At 47.7% G+C, this 24,130-nt stretch overlaps 1 protein-coding gene across 7 annotated transcripts in view; it reads right to left on the bottom strand.

Moving 5' to 3' along the window:
- The window catches only part of PIK3CD (phosphatidylinositol-4,5-bisphosphate 3-kinase catalytic subunit delta), a 61,257-nt gene that overhangs the window by 23,246 nt on the left and 13,881 nt on the right, over nucleotides 1-24,130 (bottom strand). Inside the window, exon 1 of one of the 7 annotated variants that reach the window (XM_006076695.4) lies at nucleotides 15,629-15,651. The exons of 5 other annotated variants lie outside the window; for them this stretch is intronic. The gene's annotated coding sequence lies outside the window, so the exon portion shown is untranslated. Of the gene's footprint in view, nucleotides 1-12,641; nucleotides 12,793-15,628; nucleotides 15,652-24,130 lie in introns of those variants that run through there. One more of the 7 variants, XM_025285857.3, reaches the window with a different exon arrangement.

Here is a 24,130-nt window from a genome sequence, read left to right as displayed (position 1 = left end):
TGCCCTATACCTTCGGATGTTACTCTAAAGCAAGAGTCTAGCGGTCCCCCTGCACCACTCCTATGAACCTGCATAGAGAGAGACATTCATGTCCTTAACCTGAGGACAAAACCTCTGCCCAATGTCTGGATTTCAGAGACTAACGTTACAACCCAATTAGCCCAAGGGAAGGAACCTCAGTCACAGAAAGTTGTAGAAGGTGGTTATGCCCACAGTCAAGGATCTACAGTAAAGTGGAAGCAGTGAGATTTTATTTTCTTGGGCTCCAAAATCACTGCAGACGGTGACTGCAGCCATGAAATTAAAAGACATTTGCTCCTTGGAAGGAAAGTGACAACAAACCTAGAAAGCATATTAAAAAGCAGACGCATCACTTTGTTGACAAAGGTCTGTACAGTCAAGACTGTGGTATCCAGTAGTCATGTACGGATGTGAGAGTTGGACCATAAAGAAGGCTGAATGCTGAAGAACTGATGCTTTCGAACTGTGGTGTTGGAGAAGACTCTTGAGAGTCCCTTGGACTGCAAGGCGATCCAACCAGTCCATCCTAAAGGACATCAACCCTGATTAATCACTGAAAGGACTGATACTGAAGCTGAAGCTCCAATACTTTGGCTGCCTGATGAGAAGAACTGACTCATTGGAAAAGACTTTGATGCTGGGAAAGACTGAAGGCAAAAGGAGAAGGGGGTAACAGGATGAGATGGTTAGATAGCATCACTGACTCAATGGACATGAATTTGAGCAAACTCTGGGAGATAGTGAAGGACAGAGGAGCCTGGCATGCTGCAGTCCATGGGTCACAAAGAGTAGGATACAACTTAGCTACTGAACAAAACAAGTATCTGCCATCCACCCAAGGTGGGAGAGGAGGGGAGCCAGCAGCCACGTGACAAGGGGCTGGGGACCTCAGGGCTGGCCTTCCATATCACACTGAACAAGCAGGGTCCACATTGGGCCCCTTGACCGGGGTTTATTTTCAGGACTTCTCAGCCTCAAAAAGTCCTGTTGCTCCAGGCAGCCTCCCACGGAGAAAGAAATGAACACTTTTCCTGTTGCCCACCTTAGATGGAAAGTGCCAGCAAATGAGTACACGAGAGGCGGAGTGGAAGATGCTTGATGCTTTTACTCACCTCCTGGTGAACCTCCTGTATGTTTACTCCAAACGAGTTTCCAGGAACCACCACCCTGCTCTGGCTGCTAAGAGATCCTCCAACCACCACATCCTCCCAGAGACCCTCAGGAAAAAGAAGGTGGGGCCCTCCTCAACCCAGAAGGCTGCAGATCCCAAGTCCTTATTCATTCCTTCACTAGCCTGTTCATTCACTCAAAAATGTTTATTTGAGCACCTTCCATGCACCCATCTGGGAGTGGGACAGGCACCACTCCTGCTCTCATGGAATTTTTAGTCTAACAGGAAAAATCAAAAAATGAAAAGAAACATTTGAATAATCACGATGATTTCAGATAGTATAGGCTTGGAAAGTGATAAAACAGGAGTTTGCTGGGAGGGTCTCCTTTGGATGACAGGTCAGGGAAGGGTCCTCAGGTGAGATTATATTGCAGGTGAGGCCCAAATGATGAGAAGGATCCAGCAAAGCTCTATGAAATAGGGTTCCAGGCAGGTGGAAGGGGAAGTGCAGAGGCCCTGAGGCAGGAGACCAGGAAATGAAAGTCATGCATGAAGGGCAGTCTGGGCAAGATGATGAGGTGAGAAGTCAGGTGAGGAGTCAGGCTTTGGCACCACTGCAGTGGGAAGTTACCAGGGGATTTTAGGCGGGGAATGGAGAAGGCCTGATTTTACGCTTAACAGAGAAGACTGCTTCGGCTGCTGTGAGCAAAATGGAAGGATGGGAAGCAAGGATGGAGGTGGGAAAGCAATGGGGCTAGGGACCCGGGTCAGAGCTGGCAGGGCAGACGAATGAGGGAGGGTGTTGAGCCGTGCAGGCCACAAAGCGCCCCGAACCTCTGTTTGTAAGGAGCTGGCAGGCAGGCAGTCCAGCAGCCCAGCCTTGAGGCCTGCATCTTCCTCTTTCTTGAAAAGAATGAGGCCACAGTCCAGAGGGAAACTGCATGGCTCAGGGCCCTCATCAAGCACACTTTTAGGATAGATGTGCTATTCTTCCAAACTACAGATGCTTTCTTTTTTCTTTTGGTCCAGGCAAGTTGGACATCCCAAACACCATCCTATGATGAGGAAGGATGGGTTTGTCTGGAGGGCTGTCTAACTCCCCAACTCCTGCCATGAGAAAAAAAGGGGTCAGAGGAGTGAAGGATGGGACAAAATTACAAAGTAATGGCACGTTGTGCAGAAGGCATTTCGATGTCCCCCTGGAAGGTAAGCTGAGGACATGCACTGCCTTACTCCCTGGTCTCCTCATCTACCCACTTCTGCCTCCTTCACTTTTTTAAAAAATACATTTTATTTAATTCTTTATTTTCGGCTGTGCTGGGTCTTAGCTGTGGCACCTGCGATCTTCGCTGTGGCAAGCAGGCTCTTCACTGTGGTGCACAGGCTCAGTAGCTGTGGCTCAGGCTTAGCTGTCCCACAACAGGTGGGATCTTAGTTCCACGACCAGGCATCGAACCCTCATGCCCTGCATTTGAAGGCAGATTCTTAACCACTGGACCACCATGGAAGTCCTCTTTCTCACTTTTTTTTTCCATTCTCTCCCATTTTAAATGTATCTCCTTTGAATCCATATTATTCAAAAGGGCAGTAACTTCTAATTTGAATATTTTAAAAAGGAAAAATACTCTCAGTGGGGGGGGTGCGGGAGCCAAGACAGACATCAGAGAAGGAGAGGGGTAGGGCTTTGGAAATTCTGTTCTATGTGGAAAGAAAAGACAGACTTCTGACTTCTCCTGCTGCCATCAGAAAAAACAAGCCAATTGTCCTGCAGAAAATTCTATTTCAACCTCTCCTAGGATGCTCAGTTCATGGTGCACCTAGGGGGCTCAGCAGTATATAGAGAAATCAAAGAGAAAGATCCAAGTTCTCATATTTGGTCAATTTGGGGAACTGTCCTAGGGAGCAATTCAAAAGCAAAAAAGAAAAAGCTATATACACAAAGGGCTTCCCTGGTGGTTCAGCTGGTAAAGAATCTGCCTGCAATGCAGAAGACTCCGGTTCAGTTCCTAGGTTGGGAAGATCCCCAGGAGAAGGGAATGGCTACCCATTCTAGTACTCTTGGTCTTCCCTGGTGGTTCAGACAGTAAAGAATATCCCTGCAATGCGGGAGACCTGGGTTAGGTCCCTGGGTTGGGAAGGTTCCCTGGAGAAGGGAACAGCAACCCACTCCACTATTCTTGCCTGGAGAATTCCATGGACAGAGGAGTCTGGTGGGCTACAGTCCATGGGGTTGCAAAGAGTTGGACACGACTGAGCAACTTTCACTCCACCTATATGCACAAAGATATTCATTGTGGTATTATCTGTGAAAGTTATAAATCAAAAACAATAAAGAGAAACTTCCCTGGTGGTCCAGTGTTTGAGATGCTAAGCTGCTAACGAGGGGGGCCCAAGTGCGATCTCTGGTCAGGAAACTAGACCCCACAGGGCACAACTAAAGTATCCTACATGCTGCAACGAGGATCTTGAGTTGCAGCACAGCCAAACAAATACATATGTAAAATAATAATCATGAAGAAATGGCTAAATAAATTATCATATATACAACAAGAGTGAATACAGCCACTAGAACAACACCTGTGCATACTACATGACGCCGCAAATAGACCCCACATTAAATGAAACCAATACGGCACATATAGTTATCATGGCAACATGTTTGTGGACAAAACATTTCAGCAAGCATATAGAAAGTGAAAACAGCTGTATTATCAGTGGAAGTGGCTATCGTAATAATGACTTTAAAATTTTCATACCTGTGAAAGTTATGAAAGCACAGGATTTTAACAATTAATTAAAACTAAAATGCTCACAGCGAAAAATTAGCAGTCCCTTGACCTCCACATCCGAACATACCATCCCCAATTTCAGTTGTTTCTCTGGGTACTCATCTCTGCATTTCTAAATAATAGGTTTAGATTGATATTTCTTGATCTTCAACTTGTAACTTCTTTTCTTAATATTTAATTATTTGTTGCTGCTTGTGGGTTTTTGCCAGTTGAGGTGAGCAGGGGCTGCTGTCTAGTCAGGGTGCACAGGTTCTCACTGCAGTGCCTCCTCGCTGCTGAGCATGGGCTTTGGAGCGCACAGGCTCAGTAGCTGCGGTGCATGGACTCAGTTGCCTTGCAGCACGTGGAATCTTCCCTGACCATGGATTGAACCTGTGTCCCCTGCATTAAAAGGGAGATTCTTAACCACTGGACCACCAGGGAAGTCCCAACTTTTAACTTATTTTAGAAGATAAGTTTGTGCTTTCCTGCAGCTACACACATGCACGGATCCTCTCTCCCATCTTCTAGATATACCAATGTGATCATTTTTTGTTCATCAAACTTTAGTGTTTCTATTATTATAACAATGTAAATATTGTTCAAAGCTAAGCCACATACTATACTATGATTTCCTTTCTTTTAAAAAAATATTTATTTATTGGGCTGCTTCAGGTCTTAGTTGCAACATGCAGGATCTTCTTGCAATGCACAGGCTTGGGAGCACGTGGGCTCAGGAGCTCCAAGGCATGTGGGATCTTAGTTCTCTGACCAGAGGTTGAACCTGTGTCCCCTGCACTGCAAAGCAGAGTCTTAACCTCTGGACCACCAGGGAAGTCTCATGATATCCTTTCTTGTTCCAACTTTTTGTTACTCCTATAGTTGATTGTTGCCTTGTTTTTAATTTTCTTTGCATTCTATGTATGAATGTGTAACTATTCCCTAAATTCTCTAACAGAACTCTAAAACCCTCATACTATAGCAAATATATCAAATAATCCATCAACTCCATTTTTTTCTTACAGATATTCCTCCTGGGCCCTCAGCCATCTTGCTCTAAATTGGGCTGGTTGCTGTCTAGACCAGACGCACAACTGAGACCTCTCTTCACTATTATTATGGGAATTCCCTTCACCTTCTCTCCACCAATCATGGCTCTTGATTGCAAATAAAGAAGTGGACTCTCAATGATTAAGCAGGGAAGGAGATGATGGGTTATCTGACATATTTGCTGCATTGTGAGAAGTTTAATAATTCTATTGGAGAGTTTGAGAAAGAATTAGTGATTACTCCAAGCCAGGCTTCAGCAATACATGAACCGTGAACTTCCAGATGTCCAAGCTGGTTTTAGAAAAGGCAGAAGAACCAGAGATCAAATTGCCAACATCCACTGAATCACCAAAAAAGCAAGAGAGTTCTAGAAAAACATCTACTTCTGCTTTATTGACTATGCCAAAGCCTTTGACTGTGTGGATCACAATAAATTGTAGAACATTCTGAAAGAGATGGGAATACCAGACCACCTGACCTGCCTCTTGAGAAATCTGTATGCAGGTTAGGAAGCAATAGTTAGAACTGGACACAGAACAACACTGGTTCCAAATAGGAAAAGGAGTACATCAAGGCTGTATATTGTCACCCTGCTTATTTAACTTATACGCAGAGTACATCATGAGAAACGCTGGGCTGGATGAAGCACAAGCTGGAATCAAGATTGCTGGGAGAAATATCAATAACCTCAGATATGCAGGTGACACCACCCTTATGGCAGAAAGTGAAGAGGAACTGAAAAGCCTCTTGATGAAAGTGAAAGAGGAGAGTGAAAAAGCTGGCTTAAAGTTCAACATTCAGAAAACTAAGACCATGGCATCTGGTCCCATCACTTCATGGCAGATAGATGGGGAAACAGAGGAAACAGTGTTAGACTTTATTTTTGGGGGCTCTAAAATCACTGCAGATGGAGACTGCGGCCATGAAATTAAAAGACGCTTACTCTTTGAAAGGAAAGTTATGACCAACCTAGATAGCATATTAAAAAGCAGAGACATTACTTTGCCAACAAAGGTCCATCTAGTCAAAGCTATGGTTTTTCCAATAGTCATGTATGGATGTGAGAGTTGGACTACAAAGAAAACTGAGCACTGAAGAACTGATGCTTTTGAACTGTGGTGTTGGACAAGACTCTTGAGAGTCCCTTGGACTGCAAGGAGATCCAACCAGTCCATCCTAAAGGAGATCAGTCCTGAGTGTTCATTGGAAGGACTGATGTTAAAGCTGAAACTCCAATACTTTGGCTACCTGATGCGAAGAGCTGACTCATTTGAAAAGACCCTGATGCTGGGAAAGATTGAGGGCAGGAGGAGAAGGGGACGACAGAGGATGAGATGGTTGTGGCCTCACTGACTCAATGGACATGAGCTTGGGTAAACTCCAGGAGTTGGTGATGGACAAGGAGGCCTGGTGTGCTGCAGTCCATAGGGTCACAAAGAGTCAGACATGACTGAGCGACTGAACCGAACTAAACATTGAAAACTGAGGGCTTCCAGGGTGGCTCAGATGGCAAACAATCTGCCTGTGATGCAGGAGACCCAGGTTCAATCCCTAGGTCAGGAAGAAACCCAGAAGAAGGGAATGGCTATCCACTCCAGTATTCTTGCCTGGAAAACTTCATGGACAGAGGAGCCTGGCGGGTTACAGTCCATGGGGGCCCCAAAGAGTCGGACACGACTGAGTGACTAACATGTTTGCTTTCATGTTGGAAAAAAACAGAAAATAAAAATATGAGGCAACTATCAACTCCAGGGAAAACAAAAAGCTGAACAAGAAAAGAAATATAATTTCAGTACACTATGTGCAGAATCGTTTCTGATGGCAAAACTGCTGGTATTGCCACTGAGTACTGGGTGCTGCACTTCCCAGGTGGCACAGTGGGAAGGAATGTGCTTGCCGGTGAAGGAGATGCAGGAGACCCAGGTTCAATCCCTGGGTCAGGAAGATCCCCTGGAGGAGGAAATGGCAACCCACTCCAGTATTTTTGCCTGGAAAATTCCATGGACAGAGGAGCCTGGTGAGCTGCAGTCCATGGGGTTTCAAAGAACTGGACACAACTGAGTAACTGAGAATACACTGGGAGCTACTTTGTATCCCTGCCACTTATGTGCCAAGAACTCAAACTTGCAGCCCATCCCTGCTGTCAGCACCATAACCATGGATAAAACACACACTTCATCCCTCTCTTCTCTGTCAAAATGTAACATAGATACATCTCGTTAATGATGCCCACATCACAGGTCCAGTCTTGGAAGTGAGTACTTTTCAGTTCCCATGGTGGGGTAGGTTTTTTTTCTCCCCACTGTCAAGACTCAAAGGTAACAACTGAAATACAGAAGGTCATTTGGCGGCTGAGCCAAAGGAGAAACAAGACAACTGCACACTACACCACTTGTTCCTCTTTGTTGATTTCCTCTCTCATTTTAGTGGAGCACATCCTCCAGTAGCTTCCTTGAAAAGGAATACAAAGGGTATGTGTGTGTAAAGTTTTTGAAAATTCACATGTCTGAAAAATGTCTTCATTCTATTATTTTGCTTGAATGGTGATCACAGAATTCTGGATTGAGAGTTAATTTCCCCTGGAAACTTGAAAGAATTACTCCATGTAGCTTCTGATGTTGCTCCCCCCACCTTTTCTGGTGTTACTTTTGTGAAGTCCAATGACATTCTGTTCTCTGATCTTCTGTTTGTGGCTCTTTTTCCCTGTGCTGGCTTTTAGTAACTTCTCTCTATCTCTGGAGTTTTGAAAGTTCATGATGCTGTCCCTCAGAACATCTTTTACTTTGATGTAGTGTATCTAATTATCATTGTGCTCAGTGCTATAGAGACTCAATGCAGAAACTCTTTCACTTGTAGATTTTTTTTCCTAGTGTTTATTTAATAACTTTTTCTTCTCCATTTCTTCCCCTTGAGCTTCTATGAGATGGACACTGGGCCACCTAAACTTACTCTCATTTTCTTCTCTTTTCTTTCTTCTTTCCCATCTCTCAAGCCTTTTTGTCCTACTTTCCAGAATTTCCTTGTTCAATCATTCAACTCTATTCTACTGAAATTTCCACTCCTAGTTTTGATATCCAAGAGCTTATTATTATTTTATGAATATACCTTTTTATTTTTTTAATATTTATTTCTTTACTTTGGCTGTATCAGGTCTTAGTTGCAGCATGTGGGATCTTTCATTGTGGCACATAGACTCTCTTAGCTGTGGCATGTGGGCTTAGTTGCTCCTCTGCATGTGGGATCTTAGTTCCCTGACCAGGGATCGAACCCTCATCTCCTGCGTTGCAAGGCAGATTCCTTTTTTCAAATTTAATAAATTATCTATTGGCTGCACTGGGTCTTTGTTGCTTTGCATGGGCTTTCTCTAGTTGTGGTGAGCAGGGACTACTCTGTTATGACACGTGGCCCTCTCACTGCAGTGGCTTCTCCTGTTATGGAGCACAGGCTCTAGGCACACGGGCTTCAGTAGCTGCAGCACTCTGGCTCAGTACTTATGGTGCACAGGCTTAGTTGCTCCATGGCACATGGCATCTTCCTGGACCAGGGATTGAGTCCATGTCCCCTGCATTGACAGGTGGATTCTTAACCACTGTATCACCAGGGAAGTCCCCTAAATATGCCTTTTTTAAAACAACCATGTTTATAACTTCAAAATCTCTTTTTCCTGTCAGTTTGGGTCTCTGTCTTCCATGCTCGTTCGACATGCGATGTACCAGATCTGCCCATTCAAATTTAAGAGCGAGGTACTGAAAGCTGTTTGTACAGGCCTAGCTGCTTGGTTAGTATTGGTGTGAAGTGATAAAGGAGCATTTTTTCATGTGAGGTCCATTTCCTCAGAGAGAAGTTCTTCAAAACCCTGCCTGGAGGATGGGTAGAAGCCAGACAGCCACGCTGTGGGAGTAGCGGGAGAGGGTCTCTCTGTTCAACACACAAACTTTCACTGAATTCTCCTGCTCTCAGTACAGAGCCTCCCTCACCCTCGGCTGCCCTGGTTCAACACTGCCTGTAGGAAAGCAGCTGGTGGGGGAGGACGCTGCCGGCAGCCTGAGAGAGGGGTCTGTGGCTCTAACACAAACTTTCAACTAATATTCCTGCTTCCACCTGCCCCCTGCACCCCATCATCAGGAACACTCTGTACCCCTCATTCTTTAGCCTTTAGTGGGTCCTGTTTACATGTCAGCTCCCCTTCCTCGCAGCTGGGATATTCAACCTTCTAAGCTTTCCTTCTCTCTCACTCCCCTGCTCCCCATCTTTCAAAAGTTTTGCTCACATCCCTCCTTCTCTATCACCTACTTTTCTGTTTTTCTTAAGGATTTATACCTTTACTCTCATTTTTGCATTCAGTTCTTTTTGTGGAAGTTCATGATCATATTTAACAGTAAATCAAAATCAAGCTTCCAAAGATACGCAAAGAAGTCTCTCCAGGGGTGGGGTGGGGGGAGGATACTCCAATAAGGAAACATGGTTCTTTCAGGTTGGGGTAGAATTACAGCCAAGAGATGCTTGCAATTTCTTTCTGTTTTGTACACTTTCAACAGTAAATAGGTATCCTTTATGAATCAAAAAGTCGGAGAGTTAAAAATCATTATTAAAAGTCATTTTCTGAAATACAGATCAAGATAGTGTAAACAGGTGTGTAGAAGAAACTCCAACTCTTCAACACAGTCTACACAACCCATGGTTTTTGCCTCTGTGCCAGGGAGTCCTGTGGCTCCACAGAAACACCCTGAGCTTTTCAGAAGGTGGCAAGTGTGGGACAGGGTGCTGAGTGGAAGGGGTTCTGGGCCAGTCTCTAGTTGTACCACAGTGGCACCCTTTCATTCTGCTTTATAGGTAAAAATTCTGCTTAATAATTTGATCTTTTTAGAGAGAGCCACACTAATAAAGATGCTTGGAAATTCCCGATGAAGATCTAGAAATGAAGTGAGGGTGGGGGGGAAAGCCCCCAAGGATGACATCATGCTATTACCCTGTGCCCTACCTGAACCATCAGAAATGACAGTGGCTGCTTGAACATCCGTATAAGGAGCTTGGTGCTTATAGTGTACAAACTTGGTGTACAAGAATACACAAGTACACACACAGCTGGCAAATGGGACCAATCTGCGAGCTTGTTAACCACACACAGACACTCTCAGACACCAAAGGCAGGTGCTCAGCCAAGGTTTGGCCAGTGTCAGTCTCTGACTTCAGTTTCTTCATTCGCACAATGAAAGGACTAACGTCCCGGAAGTTCCAAGGAGCATCCTCTTATTGATAAAGTGACTGCCGACTCCCTAGAGAAACAGAATGTCCCCACCTAAGGACTCCTTGAGAAGCAGTATCAAGTTATGAAAATTCAATCCATTTCCTCCGGAAGAAGGTTTTCATTCTTCTCTGGCCAAATAGGCCTGCCTGGCTCTACCATGAACAAGCAAGTCAAATACCATATGCTGCAGCATAAAAATGAGCTCTAGGGCTCCTCAGAGCAAAGCCATCCCTTTCTTCCTGGTCAGCAGCAGACCTTTGCTGGGAAGCTGGCAAGGATCTAAGTTCACATCCCCCTTCGTTGGCTCCGAGCACAAATTTGGGTCACTCTCTTCCTGTTAGCATTCTAGTCCTACAGAGAAGCTCTCCTTTGGCTAGATAGTCAGGGAGGGTGGATTCCATTCAAATTCTTAACCTATCTACAAAATAACATCTCTTCTTCCCCCACACACTTGTTTCCTTTGCATGATCTACCTTTCTGGAATGGTCCAAAAAACCAGCAGCAAAGGTCCCTCTGCCTGGCAGGTTAAAGATGCTTTGGAATCAATGAGCATCAATGCACTCTTGCCTGACTCTGAGCTCCTTATCTGTCTGGAAAAAGAAAGACAGAAAGAAAGAGAGGAAGGAAGGAAGAAAGAAAGAGAGAGGGGAGAGAAAGAAGGAAGGAAGGAAGGAAAGTAGAGAAAGAAAAAAGGAAAGTAGAGAAAGAAAAAAGGCAAGAAATCTTTAAAAAGAGAAAGTCTCAGAAACCTTCTGCACATTCCCTTAGAGGACTTCGGCTCAAAAGCAACTCTTTCACCAAGGTTCCCTTTCTGCAAACCAGTCACATTGTGCTTGACGGGCCTTTTTCACCATCTGTGTCAATGCCACCCCCAGCTCTCTTTGGTGGTACTGAAGCAAACCACAGGAACATTTCCAGTGCCCGAAGCAGGAATTTATATACATACAGATGACTCAGATCATTTCTAGAGTTGTTTGTTGGTTTTGTTTGGTATTTGAAAGCAAAGTAAGTGATCTGAGTCAAGCCTGGGTTCGAGTTCCATTCAATGGCTGCAAAAAACATGTCTGTGAACTTGAGGTCTCTATTCAACACCCAGATCACATCATAAAGGAGGATTTATCCTTGCTTTGTGGAGATGAAAGGGAATGGTGTGTGGGGAGGGGTTCGCCCACTCACTGCATCTGTGGTACTTCTTTACCCACTGTGGGCGGCTCCTGGAAATAATCTGACCCCAGAGAGCAAAAGATACCTGAGTTCCGAAAGCCCATGCAGCTGGATTCCAGCAGCAGGACGTGACGCTTCCCCCCCCTTCCCACCCCCCGCCCCCCTGACTCCCCAGCTGGTTTCTCCTGCCTGGAATCCACTGAGCTCCTGAAGAGCAAGAAACCTAAACCATTGGCTTCTTCTCCATGAGACAAAACGCCCAATTCTAGGAAGCTGTTGGAAAAGATGCCACCCCAAGGTCCAAGCTGGAATTCTCCCTGCTGCCAGCCTAACCCCTGGAAGGATACCCCGTGGACCCTGCTGCAGGGTTCGGATGGTCCCTCCACTCAGCATCCAGGGTAGGATGGTAAGGACTTCCCAGAGCACAGCCACCAGAGAAAGGTGAGATCAGCGACAAGAACTAAGAAAGAAATAACTTGCATCACTGGCCAAGGAAGCTAATTAACAAGAGGACAAAAAAACAGCAGCTCAGTCACAGGGAAATGAGACTCGATAAGAGCAAAAGCACTTTCAAAACGAGAAAGGACGAAGTAGAAAGCGCGATGGAGCCGAGAGAAAGGAGGGTTAGAGAAGGCAAGGAAGGGACTGGTCCTTAGGAATTCAGGTCAGGGAACAGGGAGCCGGGACAGAATTCACAAAAGGGCGGCCAGGGAGGAGGTGCGTTTTTCTCTCTGGCCCTCAGCACCGTCCGGGACCTCAGGAGCCGGGTCTGCTGCCCTCTAGCCCTCTGGGTTCAAGGGCAAAGCTTTGGGAGGCATCGCTGCGAACGGACAGAGCGCAGGATGCTCCGTCCCGAATCGGGGGCAGGGGGAGGGGAAGGCGCGCGCGGCTATTGCTCGGTCCCTGACAAGTAAACATCTTGCCCTGAACAGGCGCGCGTCCCCGTCCGGAGCCCGGCGGAGGGCCCTGCTCATTCCCACCAAGGGCGGCAGCGGGACACCCCAGATTCCCGGCCCCCCGGAGGCATAAAAGGGAGGCAATAAAACGGGAAAAGGAGACTATGAACCAGTCCACGCCAGAGAAGCACAACGCGAGCGCGGCCCGCTGCCTCGGCCTCCGCAGCGGGGTCGGGTGCGCCCCGGAACGCGCTCTCCTCCCCCAGCCCCCGCACCCCCGGAACGGGATCGCCCCTCGCGGACAAAGCCCGGCGCTGGGCGGGGTGGGGCGTGACCGGGGGGCACTCGGACCCCGCAGACGCCCGCACAGGTGGGCTCCGTACCGGGTGTTGGTGCCGGGGGCGGAGCCCGGTCTCCCTGGAGACTGTTGCCCAGGGGACGCGGCGGGCGGGTCCCGGAGCGACGGGAGGGCGCGAGCCTCCGGGCGGCGGCGCGGAGCCCGCGGGGGCCTGAGGGCAGGCCCGCGGCGCGGAGCCGGTGAGCGGGGCATCCGCGAGGGGCGCGGCCCTGGGCGGGGCCCGGACCACGGGCGGGCGCGGGCAGAGCCATGGGGCGGGGCGTCCCGGGGGCGGGGCGGGGCCAGCCGAGGCGCGGGCACCGTCGGCAAATTCTCACAGCCCCAGCTGGGCGAAGCTCTGGAGAGCAGGCGTGCGCTCTGCGCCTTGCGGACGCCGCCGCAAATCCTCCCCGAGCCCCGCTGCTCCCCGCGGGCGGGTGGGGCTGCGCCTGGAGCTAGGGGACCCCGGACAGCTTGCGCTCGCTGTCCCCGGCCCCCCTTTCTGCCGGTAACCAGAGGATAGAAAATGCCACCTGCAAAGTGAGCGAGGGAGGGCCGTCCGCCAGACAGCTCGGGTTCCCAGGGAATCACCAGAAAGGGCGGGGCACTTGTCAGGAGCCTGGGTCACCAGAGTAAACTGGCTCAAATACAGTGCGCGGACTGTTGTCCAGCCGCTGGGCCCCCTTTTCCATCGGAGTTCCTCTCATAAGTCCGATTTAGAAAATAAATGGGTTAACTCGGGACTGTCACGATACATCTATTCATTAAGATGAACTATGCGTGCAGGCAGACCGTGTCTGAGACAGCGCGGTAATCCCCACGCACTTCGTTCTAGATGCTATCCAGGCATCACCTTGTAAGGTGGGCATTGTTCTCCTTCCAGTTGTAAATAATGCAGAATCTCGGAGGGTAGGGAACCTCACTACCACCCCCCACCACACACACACACACTTCAGCACCCAATCCCACAGCCTCTTAGAGCTTTAGGACCACTTTGGATCGGTACCAGGTTCATACAGTTCTTGCCCTGCAATGTCCCAGGTCCCCTCGAATGCTCTTTGGAGTTCATCGCCCGGAACTTCAACCTCGGCCACAATGGAGCGCAAACGGCGGAGGAGAGTGTGAGGTTCAGAGTGACCCCAGGGTGTCCCACACCTGGGGCGGAAGAAAGCGGCCTGAGCAGCATTCCATCTCCACCGAGGGTTCCAGGTGAGGCGCCCAAGGGAGGCCCGCCTGTCCGAGCCCAAGGAGCCTCCCTCCATCCCAGCGTCGCCCAGAGCCTGGGAAAAGGGCAGGAGAAACACTCCAACAGAAGTTCCCGGGAATCTTGAAGAAGCCTGGGATGCGCGGACCAGGCGAACCAGTCCTGGGAAGCCCCGGGGCTCTCGGCGATCTCTGCGTACTGTCCCCAGCACCCCTGTCAGGGCCGGGGGTGAAGAGACGGGGTTCAGGATAGGAGGATCTCCCTCGGTATCCCGTCACCGGATGTCACACATGCGTACACTCGCATGCACTTTCACACACATACACACACACTCGGGCACAGTTACGTAAACTGACACACACACAATGATGCGGAAAGTCATATGGTGGTGGTGGTTTAGTCGCTAAGTCGTGTCCCACTCTTTGCGACCCCGTGGACTGTAACCCGCCAGACTCCTCTGTCCATGGGACTCTCCAGGCAAGAATACTGGAGTGGGTTGCCATTTCCTTCTCCTTCTTCTACATAAACTGACACACACAATTATGCTCAAAGTCACATAAACCTGTACAAATACTCAGGGACCGAAGTACACACACAAACACACACTCACATAATTACTGTATGTCAACACACAATCACACAGCCGCGGAGACCACAAACACACACGCACTAGTGTGTATTCACACTGAACCGCACTCTTTACCCACACAGCGCTGCGAGCTGTTCACTTGGCTGACAATCTGTGGAGAAGGCAGAGCCTGGCCGCTGGGTGGGAACAACCCCGCACCCAACTCAGGGCGCCACTGGCAAGCTTCCACCTCCACTCCTGCTCCTCCTTGCAGCAGCTGACAGTACACTCGTGGATGGGACCCGGACTCACCCCGAGGAGGGAGGCGTTCCCAGTGGGGGCAGGGGCGGAGGTCGGTAGGACCGCCCTTAATGCACAGAATCGGGGTTTCCCAGGATGAAGTATAAGCCTCAGGGTCACCCTTGGACTTTGGATGGGCAAACATGCAGGGAGGGGTTCTCTGACTGGGGAGGGGTAGTATCCCTAACAAGCCTCAACCAGGAAAGGATAATGACCCCCTAAGGCCAGGCAACAGAAGAGATTTCCAAGTAGATGACAGGTTTTGGCGGGTCCCATCTCCACCTGTGGGTGCCCTTCTCCCTAGGGGCCCTGTGGTGCAGATTTCCTTTCTCTCCAGCCTGGGTTTGATTGAAAGTCAACCTCAAAGCAAGGTCCCCATTAACAATGTTCAAATGAGGGTATTATTTTCCTCTGGAGCCAAGAGAAAAACCCAGGATTCTTTGAAATGGCAAAAGTCACAGAGGTCATCCCGCATGTATTTACAAATGTCCTGGAACTGCACTGACAAATTCTAGAAAGAGACAGCATGCGATCAGCTGTTTGGGAGATAATTAAGTGAATTAATACAGACATGTGGAAAGTCTATAGAACAGTGCCTGGTGTGCGGTATATGAAATGCTCAGACATGTTTTCTCTCACAGAGATCTGCAACCCACTAGTTAGTGGCAGAGAGGGAAGAAAAATCAAAGTGTCCAATCTGGTTCCAAGTTCGGATATATTAACTCCTTTCTGAACTATAAGTGAGGAATTGGCAACCCACTCCAGTATTCTTGCCTAGATAATCCCCATGGACAGAGGAGGCTGGCAGGCTACAGTCCACGGGGTCGCAAGAGTCGGACATGACTTAGCAACTAAATCACCACCACCAGACCACCATAAAGAAATTAGTTAGGTGGATCAATAAATTAGTTTCACCATTGTTATAAAGAATAAGGAAATTAGAGACCCACTTCTCTACTACCTATTGCCAAAAGCTGTTGTTGCTGTCGCTCAGTCGAGTCCAACTCTTTGCAACCCCATGGACTGCCGCACACCAGGCTTCCTTGTCCTTCACTAACTCCTGGAGTCTGCCCAAACTCATGTCCATTGAGTCAGTGATGCCATCCAGCCATCTCCTCTTTATAAGTTCCTGAGCTTGCAGCAAGAGATCAGATGAGCCTCTGGTCCCACCTGCAAGAGCCCCTTGTCACATTCAACAGGCCTGGAAGAGGAAGAGGATTTGCTCCATGAGTCAGTCACTCCTTCTGCGCCCTGTCCTCACATCTCTACGTAAGCTGACTGTGATGAAATGTCAGCTTCTCTCTGCTGCCCACATATATCCCAACCTCCAACCTTCCTGGAATTCTGCTTGTCTCTCCCTTTTCAAACCTGGCCCTCAGCATTGCAAGGTGTCAGAGTATGTCAACCCCAGATATGCCACTTTGGCATATTGATTATTTGAAATTAAAAGGAGTTGAGAAACAGCCAGTGCAAAAAGGACACTCTGAACCTTCTTTGTCCCCTAAAACCAGGAAGTAAATCTTCCACGTGAAAGGTACCTTCCCTGCACCAAGAGGAAAAAGACATCCCTAATCACCAGAGGCAGGGAATTTAGGGGCAAGGGGCTTCCTTGACAGCTCAAGTGAAGAATCCACCTGCCAAGGCAGGAGACACAGGAGACATGGGTTTGATCCCTGGGTTGGGAAGATCCCCTGGAGGAGGAAATGGCAACCCACTCCAGTATTCTTGCCTGGGAAATCCCATGGACAGAGGAGCCTGGTGGGCAACAGTCCAGAGGGTTGCAAAGAGTCAGACATGACTGAGCACGAGCATGGACAGCTGGAGGCTGTATAAGCAAACCTTGTTAGCTTCTTCACCGTCTTACCACCCCTAGCCCAAACCCCTTGTCTTGTCAATTCATAAACTGTCTCTTTGTCTTAAAGGTATAGACAAAGAAATCTGGTGTCTTCTGAGTCTCATATCTTTGGGGGGGGGAGCTTTCGTACATATGTATGTATTTAAATTTGTTTTTCTCCTGTTACTCTTTTTATTACAGGGCAGGTAGGAGGGGTCTCAGCCAGGAACTTAGAAGGGTAGAAGGAAAATTATTTTCTTTCTCTATAGCATTTTTAGATGTGGTCAGATAAAAAAGCTGAGTAGGAGTACTTCCCTGGTGGCTCAGTGGTAAATAATCCGCCTGCCAATGCAGGAAACACAGGTTCAATCCCTGGTCCCAGAAGATCCCCCATGCTATGGAGCAACTAAGCCTGTGAGCCACAGGTACTGAGCCCACATGCCCTAGAGCCCATGCTCTGCAACAAGAGAAACCACTGCAATGTGAAGCCCAAGCACCGCAACTAGAGAGGAGCCCCCAGTCACCATAACTAGAGCAACAAAGACCCAGCACAGCCACAAATAAATAATTTTTGTTTAAAGGGACACAGTTGTCTTATATATAAAAAAGAAAGATGAGTAGGGCTAAGATGAGAAAGGCTATACTTAAAAAAAAAAAAAAAAGATGAAACTAACAACCCCCCCCCAAAAATGGAATTAACAACCAAAAAAAAAAAAAGTTAAATGTTTGTTTGAAGTTCCATTAGGAAAAACAAGATGATTCTGGAAAATAATCCTCCTCAAAAGGAGGAGACAGTTTCCACAGTTTTGTTTTGTTTTTTAATTTGTTTATTTATTTACTTTTGGCCGCACCGTGAAGCAGGTGGGATCTTAGTTTCCCAACCTGGGACTGGACTCAAGCCCCCTGCAATGGAAGCATCGCGTCTTGACACCAGACTGCCAGGGAAGTTCCTCCACGATTATTCACGTAATTCCTCCATCCTTCTGTTCCCTTGATCTCTTTACTCTCTAAGCACAAGGAATGAAGGAACGTAATTACAGGAGTGTCTGCCTCCTGCTCTCCTGCCACTTTTACAGATTTTCATTAATCTTTGAGACTCTCACCCCCAGATCACTCAAAAAGTGGTTCATCTGTAGTTAAAAAGCAAAGTTAATTAGAATCTTGAAGCTTGTTTCTTTCTTTTGCCAATTCCCCAAGCTTAGACCAAAAAAGTCTGCCTGAGCTGAGGCTTCCAGAGTCTGTGATCTTGAGGGGAGGGGCATTAAGGGAGGGGAGGCACAGATTTTTAAAAATGATGCTCATGTCTGCAGTGCTCATTCTGACAAGTGTCAACCCGAAAGTGGGCTTTCCAGGTGGCGCTAGTGGTAAAGAACCCACCTGTCAATGCAGGAGATGTTAGAGACAAAGGTTCAATTCCTGGGTTGGGAAGATCCCTCAAAGGCAGGCATGGCAACCCACACCAGTACTCTTGCCTGGAGAATCCCATGGACAGAGGGGCCTGGCGGCCTACAGCCCATAGGATCACAAAGAGTCAGACACAACTGAAGTGACTGAGCACACACGCAACCCAAAAGCATTCTTGGTTGCAGGGTCTCCTGGTGAGACGTGGGAGTGCCAGTCCCGGAGTTAGACCAGGATTTGGATGAGTTTCCTGATCTCTCCAGAGCTGTTTCTTCGGTAAAAAAGAAGATCCTGCAGGACTTCCCTGGGGGTGCAGTGGATAAGAATCTGCTTGCCAATGCAAGGGACACAGGTTCGATCCCTGGTCTGGGAGAATTCCACTTACCACAGAGCAACTAAGCCCGTGCACCACAACTACTGAGCTACACAACTGAGCTACACAACTACAGGCTCTAGAGCCTGCGCTCCACAACAAAAGAAGCCACCGCAATGAGAAGCCTGCAGGCTGCAACCAAGAGGTACCCCCACTCACCGCATCTAGAGAAAGCCTGTGCAAAGCAACAGAGACCCTGTGCAGCCAAAAACAAAAATAAATAAAAAAGAGGAAGATCTAGCAGACAGTGTCAACATGGCAAGTGGAGGTAAGGAGCACTGGGACAGCACAGGTTGGGGGCTTCTAGCCGGGCCTCGTGGTGGGCACCTGGTTATACCCTGTTTTCCACCGTGGTTTCCTGTGAGTCTTAGGTTTCCAATTCTAGCATGTGATTCTTGTGGAAGGACAGGATGTCGCAGATTTTTTTACACACTTTAGAGTAGAAAAACTATTCCTCTGTTTGTGGAAAAGGTCAGTTGTGAATTTTCATTTCGAGAAAATTAGAGTAAGGGGATAAACAGGGTGCCTGGAACAACAGCGGATTGTGTGAATCACACATCAAAGAACATGAAAGACACCCTGGGGACTCAGGAAACTGACCTTCTCGAAGCTTCTTGCGAAAACTCTAGATGCGTTTGAGAAGCCGCAAGGGTAAGAAAATTCACCCAAGAGCCAGGGAATTTTTAAAAGTTGGGTCCAAACTTGAAAATGGTAAAATGAATGAATCTGTCAATATTAGACTTAACATATCTGCAAGGCTGCAGCTTAAGATTGTCTTTAAGACAGGGGGCAGAGGGCTTGTGCAAGTCACACAATAAGATCCACAGCAGTCAGTACTGAGAGATACCAAAAGGAACAACAGCAGCAGAGGGAACGGCCGCTAATATTTTCTGGCCCATACAACATGCCAGTCATTGTGCCAAATGTTTTTAAATTTACCATGAAGCTTTTAAAACATGGCAGCCAGTCCTCATAGGAAAGGCATCTATTGGTATGTCTTCCCTTAAATCTGGGTCGGGGGGACTTCCCTAGTGGTCCAGAGGTTAAGACTCTGTGCTTTCATTGCAGGGGGGCACAGGTTTGATCCCTGATCAGGGAACTAAGATCCCACATGCCCCGTGGTATGGCAAAAAAAAAAAAAAAAAAATATATATATATATATATATATATATATAGGTGGCCTTTTGACTTCCGTGAGCAAGAGTATATAGTAGGAATGATGCTGAATGACTTGAGAGCTGAGCCCATAAATGGCCATACAGCTTCCAGCTAGGTTTGGAGTCAAGCAGCAATGCTTGTTCTCGGAGTTCTGACCATCAGGAAAGTGTGGCCCAGAGCCACCATGCTGTGAGGAAGCCCAAGCTAGAAAGAGAAGCCAGTGTAGGCACTCGGGTTGACAGTACCATATGAGCCCAGCCTCTGAGTCAGCCCCATCCAGGCAACTGGAGGAGTGAAGACACTTCCAGGTGGAACTTCCCTATTGGTCCAGTGGTTGAGAATCTGCCTTGCAATGCAGGGGACGTGGGTTTGGTCCCTGGTTGGGGTATTGAGATCCCACACACCAAGAAGCAGCTAGGCTGTGCACTGCAACTACTGAGCCTGTGCACCACAGCTAGAGAGTCCAAGCGCTGCAGTGAAAGATCCCGCACAATAAGATCTTATGTGCTGCAACTAAGACCCAACACAACCAAAAACATATATAACATTCAAAAAAAAAATTTTTTTTTTAAATTTTTTTTAAAGGAAGAAACTTCCAGGTGATTCCAGCCCCCAGGTGTTCAAGTAATCAGCAGACCTTTGAGAGCCTTCCCCACTGACCCCAGACATCACAAAACACAGCCAAGCTGGCCTGTCAAGCCCTATCTGAGTTCCTGGTCCATAGAATCCATGTTTATAATAAAACAGTTGCTGCTTTATAGCTCTAAATCCAGTGTGATTCATGCAGCATTGCATATCTGGAACTTTATCTCATTAAGTCCTAAAACAACCCCACAAGGTAGTTATTATCATCATCTCCTTAAGGAAACTGGGGCCCAAGACTTACCCAAACCTACACAGTAAATGGCAGAGCAGGAAGCTGAAACCACAAGACCAACAACTAAAGCTGCTTCAGCTGCTTCTTACAGCGAATCATCTGCCTCTTATAGGGCACCAGGCTGGATTTTTTTTTTTTTTTTTTGACCACCCCTTGGAGCATGTAGGATCTCAGTTCCCCTAACAGGGATGGAACCTACACCCCCTGCCTTGCAAGCCCGAGGTCTTAACCACTGAACTGTCTCAATGTTTTAATGCATGATATGTGCCCATTTGGGGCTTCCCTGGTGGCTCAGACAGTCAAGAGTCTGCCTGCAACACAGGAGACCTGGGTTCGATCCCTGGGTCGGGAAGATCCCCTGGAGAAGGGAATGGCAACCCACTCCAGTATTCTTGCCTGGAGAATCCCATGGATGGAGGAGCCTGGCGGGCTACAGTCCATGGGGTTGCACAGAGCTGGACAGGACTGAGCAACAGGACACACACATTGTGCCCATTTTATTGTGACCTAAGCCCACCCCTCAAGACCATCTTATGGGGGACTTCCCTGGTAATCCAGAGCCTAAGACTCCATGATCCCAATGCCAGGAACCCAGCTTCAATCCCTGGTCAGGGAACTAGATCCCATATGCTGCAACTACGAGTTCACATGCAGCAACTAAAAGATGCTGCATGCTGAAACTAGACCTGGCACAGCCAGAGAAGTAAATGAAAAATTTAAAACAGGCGATCTTATAGGCCACCTGCAATGAGGGGTCTCTGCAACTGTTAGGTGGTATGACCCAGTGCCCCGCTGGGAGGTGGTCAAAACCAAGGGGGTGGGTCCTAGGCCTGTTCTATTGAACACCCCTTTTTGATGACAAGAATGAAAGGAAATTCAAGAACTGGCTCACTCATTGACAGAAATGCAAACAGAATTTACAAATACCTGGAGAAAGAAGTCTGTAAAATATATTCTAACAGAAGTGGGTAAATCTGGTAGAAACAAGTTCAATGTAATTACATGTCAAGCTCCCTAATCAGAAATACAGAGTAGGGAGGAAGGGAAGAGGCCTCAAGAGAGAACGGCATCCAGAGAACTCAGGGTTGACCCAACACTCATTCAGAGGCAGCACTGTAAGCCCTTCATGAAGGAGCCAACAGGGTCCTGGATTTCCTAAGGACCTTTCTCTATTTGAAACTATATCCAGATACTTGCCCCACCTGGTATTCAAACCTTTGTGGAGCCCCCAATCATATTTGATGCTTTTGAACTGTGGTGCTGGAGAAGATTCTTGAGAGTCCCTTGGACAGCAAGGAGATCAAACCAGTCAATCCTAAAGGAAATCGACCCTGAACATTCATTGGAAGACTGATACTGAAGTTGAAGCTCCAATACTTTGGCCACAATGCAAAGAGCCAGCTCATTAGAAAAGACCCTAATGCTGAGAAAGATTGAAGACAGAAGGAGAAGGGGGTGACAGAGCCTGAGATGGTTGGATGGCATTATCGATTCAATGGACGTGAGTCTGAGCAAACTCCGGGGCATAGTGAAGGACAGGGAGATCTGGCATGCTGCAGTCCATGGGGTCACAAAGAGTCAGACACAGCTGAGCGACTGAACAACAACAACACCCACATTACAGCATGGTTGGTCTACAGAATATGGCAGAGTGATGCCAGGTCGCCTTGGAGATTGGGTTATAAAAGAACATGGGGCTTCAATCTTGGGCAATCTTTGGTCTTTTTTTTTTTTTTTAATCTTTTATCTTTCTCTCATCTTTATCTCTTGGCTAAGCCAGCAACCAAGTTATATGGGCACTTAAGCTATCCTGTGAAGAAGCCCACATGGCAAGGAACTGAGGTATCAAAACCTTGGCAGGTATCTCCAGTCACTTACACCTGCAGCCCCAGCTGCTCCCTGATTCCGACCCACAGAAACTGTAAGATAGCATTTGTTGTTTAAGCTGCTAAGTTTTTTCATTTTGTTTTGTATTTTTAATAATTTTATTTATTAATTTCTGGCTGTGCTGGGTCTTCATTGCTGCTGGGGCTTTTTCTCTAGTTGTGGTGCACAGGCTTCTCATTGAAGTGGCTTCTCTTGTTGTGGAACACAGGCTCTAGGGCATGAAGGCTTCAGTAGTTGCAATGTGTGGGCTCAGTAGTTGCGGCTCCCAGGCTCTAGAGCACAGGCTCAGTAGTTGTGGAGCAATGGATTAGTTGCCCCACAGCATGTGGGATCTTCCCAGACCAGGGATCGAACCCATGTCTCCTGCACTGGCAGGTGGATTCTTTAGCACTAGTCACTAGGGAAGCCCTAAGCTGCTAAGTTTTGGGGTAACTTGTTACACAGCAGTAGCTAATGAATAAATTAATGGCTGTGGTGTTCACTATGTGGCCTAGCACCTGCTCCAGGCTTAGTGCAGCAGGGGCTCCATCGATACCTGTGGCTGAACAGTCAGTACAAACAACTCCTCCACTGTAATAATGAGCCAGAGACATTCCTAAAGAAGTGGCAACAGGCCAAGTGAAAGAAGCCAGCCACAGAAGACCACATCCTGCGTGATTCCATGTGTATAAAATGTCCAGAATAGGCAAGTTCATAGAAACAGAAAGTAGAGCAGTGGTTGCCAGGGCTGGGAGGGGTTGAGGAGAAATGGAGAGTGATTGCTAGTGAATACAAGGTTTCGTTTTTGAATAATTAAAACGTAACTCCAATACTTTGGCCACCTGATGAGAAGAGCTGATTCATTGGAAAAGACCCTGATGCTGGGAAAGATCAAGGGCAGGAGAAGGGGGTGATAGAGAAGGAGACAGTTGGATGGCATCACCAATTCAATGGAAATGGGCTCGGGTGGACTCCAGGAGATAGTGAAGGACAGGGAAGCCTGGCGTGCTACAGTCCATGGGGTTTCAAAGAGTTAAATATGAGTTAGCAACTGAACAACAGCTACAAGATTTCTTTTTGAGTGATGAAAATGTTCTATAATAGGTTAAAGCAACGGTTGCACAATTCTGTGACTATATTAAAAAATACTGAATTGTGTACATTAAAAGAATTTTATGGCATGTGAATTATATCTCAATAAAGCTTGTTATGTTCTAGAAGGGGGAGAGGAAACCAGGCGAGGTCACTGTCCCAAGTCAGAAGTGGCACGAGGGAGGCTGGCCCCCTGTAGGACTGGGGAAAGCATTGGGGTGCTTCAAGTGGAGGGGCCCCCTTCATACCTGGAGCAGAGGACATGGGAAGGTCTCAGGAAGGCTAACCATTGCCAGTCAGTGAAAAAGTGTCTGTGTACTCATCCTACAGGGTTTCAAGCTGCCTGGAGCCCAATACCTGGGGCCTGGACATGGCCCTGACTTCCTGTTCCCTATAGACCATCCCACCCACGCATGGTTGACACCCAGCTCTACCGGGAAGGCCTCTCCACCTGCCCTTCATGCAGAAGGGGCGACCACAAAGCCGCAGGCTGCAACTTCTTAAAGGACAGAGTGGCCTCCACAAATGAGGCGATCCTACAGCAGAGTCACCCAGTGATGCAGGAAAGCCAGTCCTGGATGAAAGGCAAAACAAGCCATGAATTTAGAGCAAAGAAAAAGACTTAAACGGCACAGAGTACACTGGTACATAGTATCTAAGAGGTGGTCGATTTACTGGAAATAGAAACAGCTTCAAAGCAGACTTTGAACACGTGGTGGGGCAAGTGTGTCTCACGGAGGCCGCTGGGAGGTCGGAATCTTTCGTCTCTTTCTGGCTTCTGAGGTTGGTTTCAGAGTCAGAAGCTGGCGGTCGGACCCAAACAGCTCTTCACTGCACCGTCCCAGAATCTAGGATAAACTTG

This window comes from Bubalus bubalis, chromosome 5 (genome assembly GCF_019923935.1).
Source record: "Bubalus bubalis isolate 160015118507 breed Murrah chromosome 5, NDDB_SH_1, whole genome shotgun sequence".
Classification (NCBI taxonomy): domain Eukaryota; kingdom Metazoa; phylum Chordata; class Mammalia; order Artiodactyla; family Bovidae; genus Bubalus; species Bubalus bubalis.
Note: the sequence above shows the minus strand (reverse complement) of the source record. Positions and strands in the feature narration are given on the sequence as shown.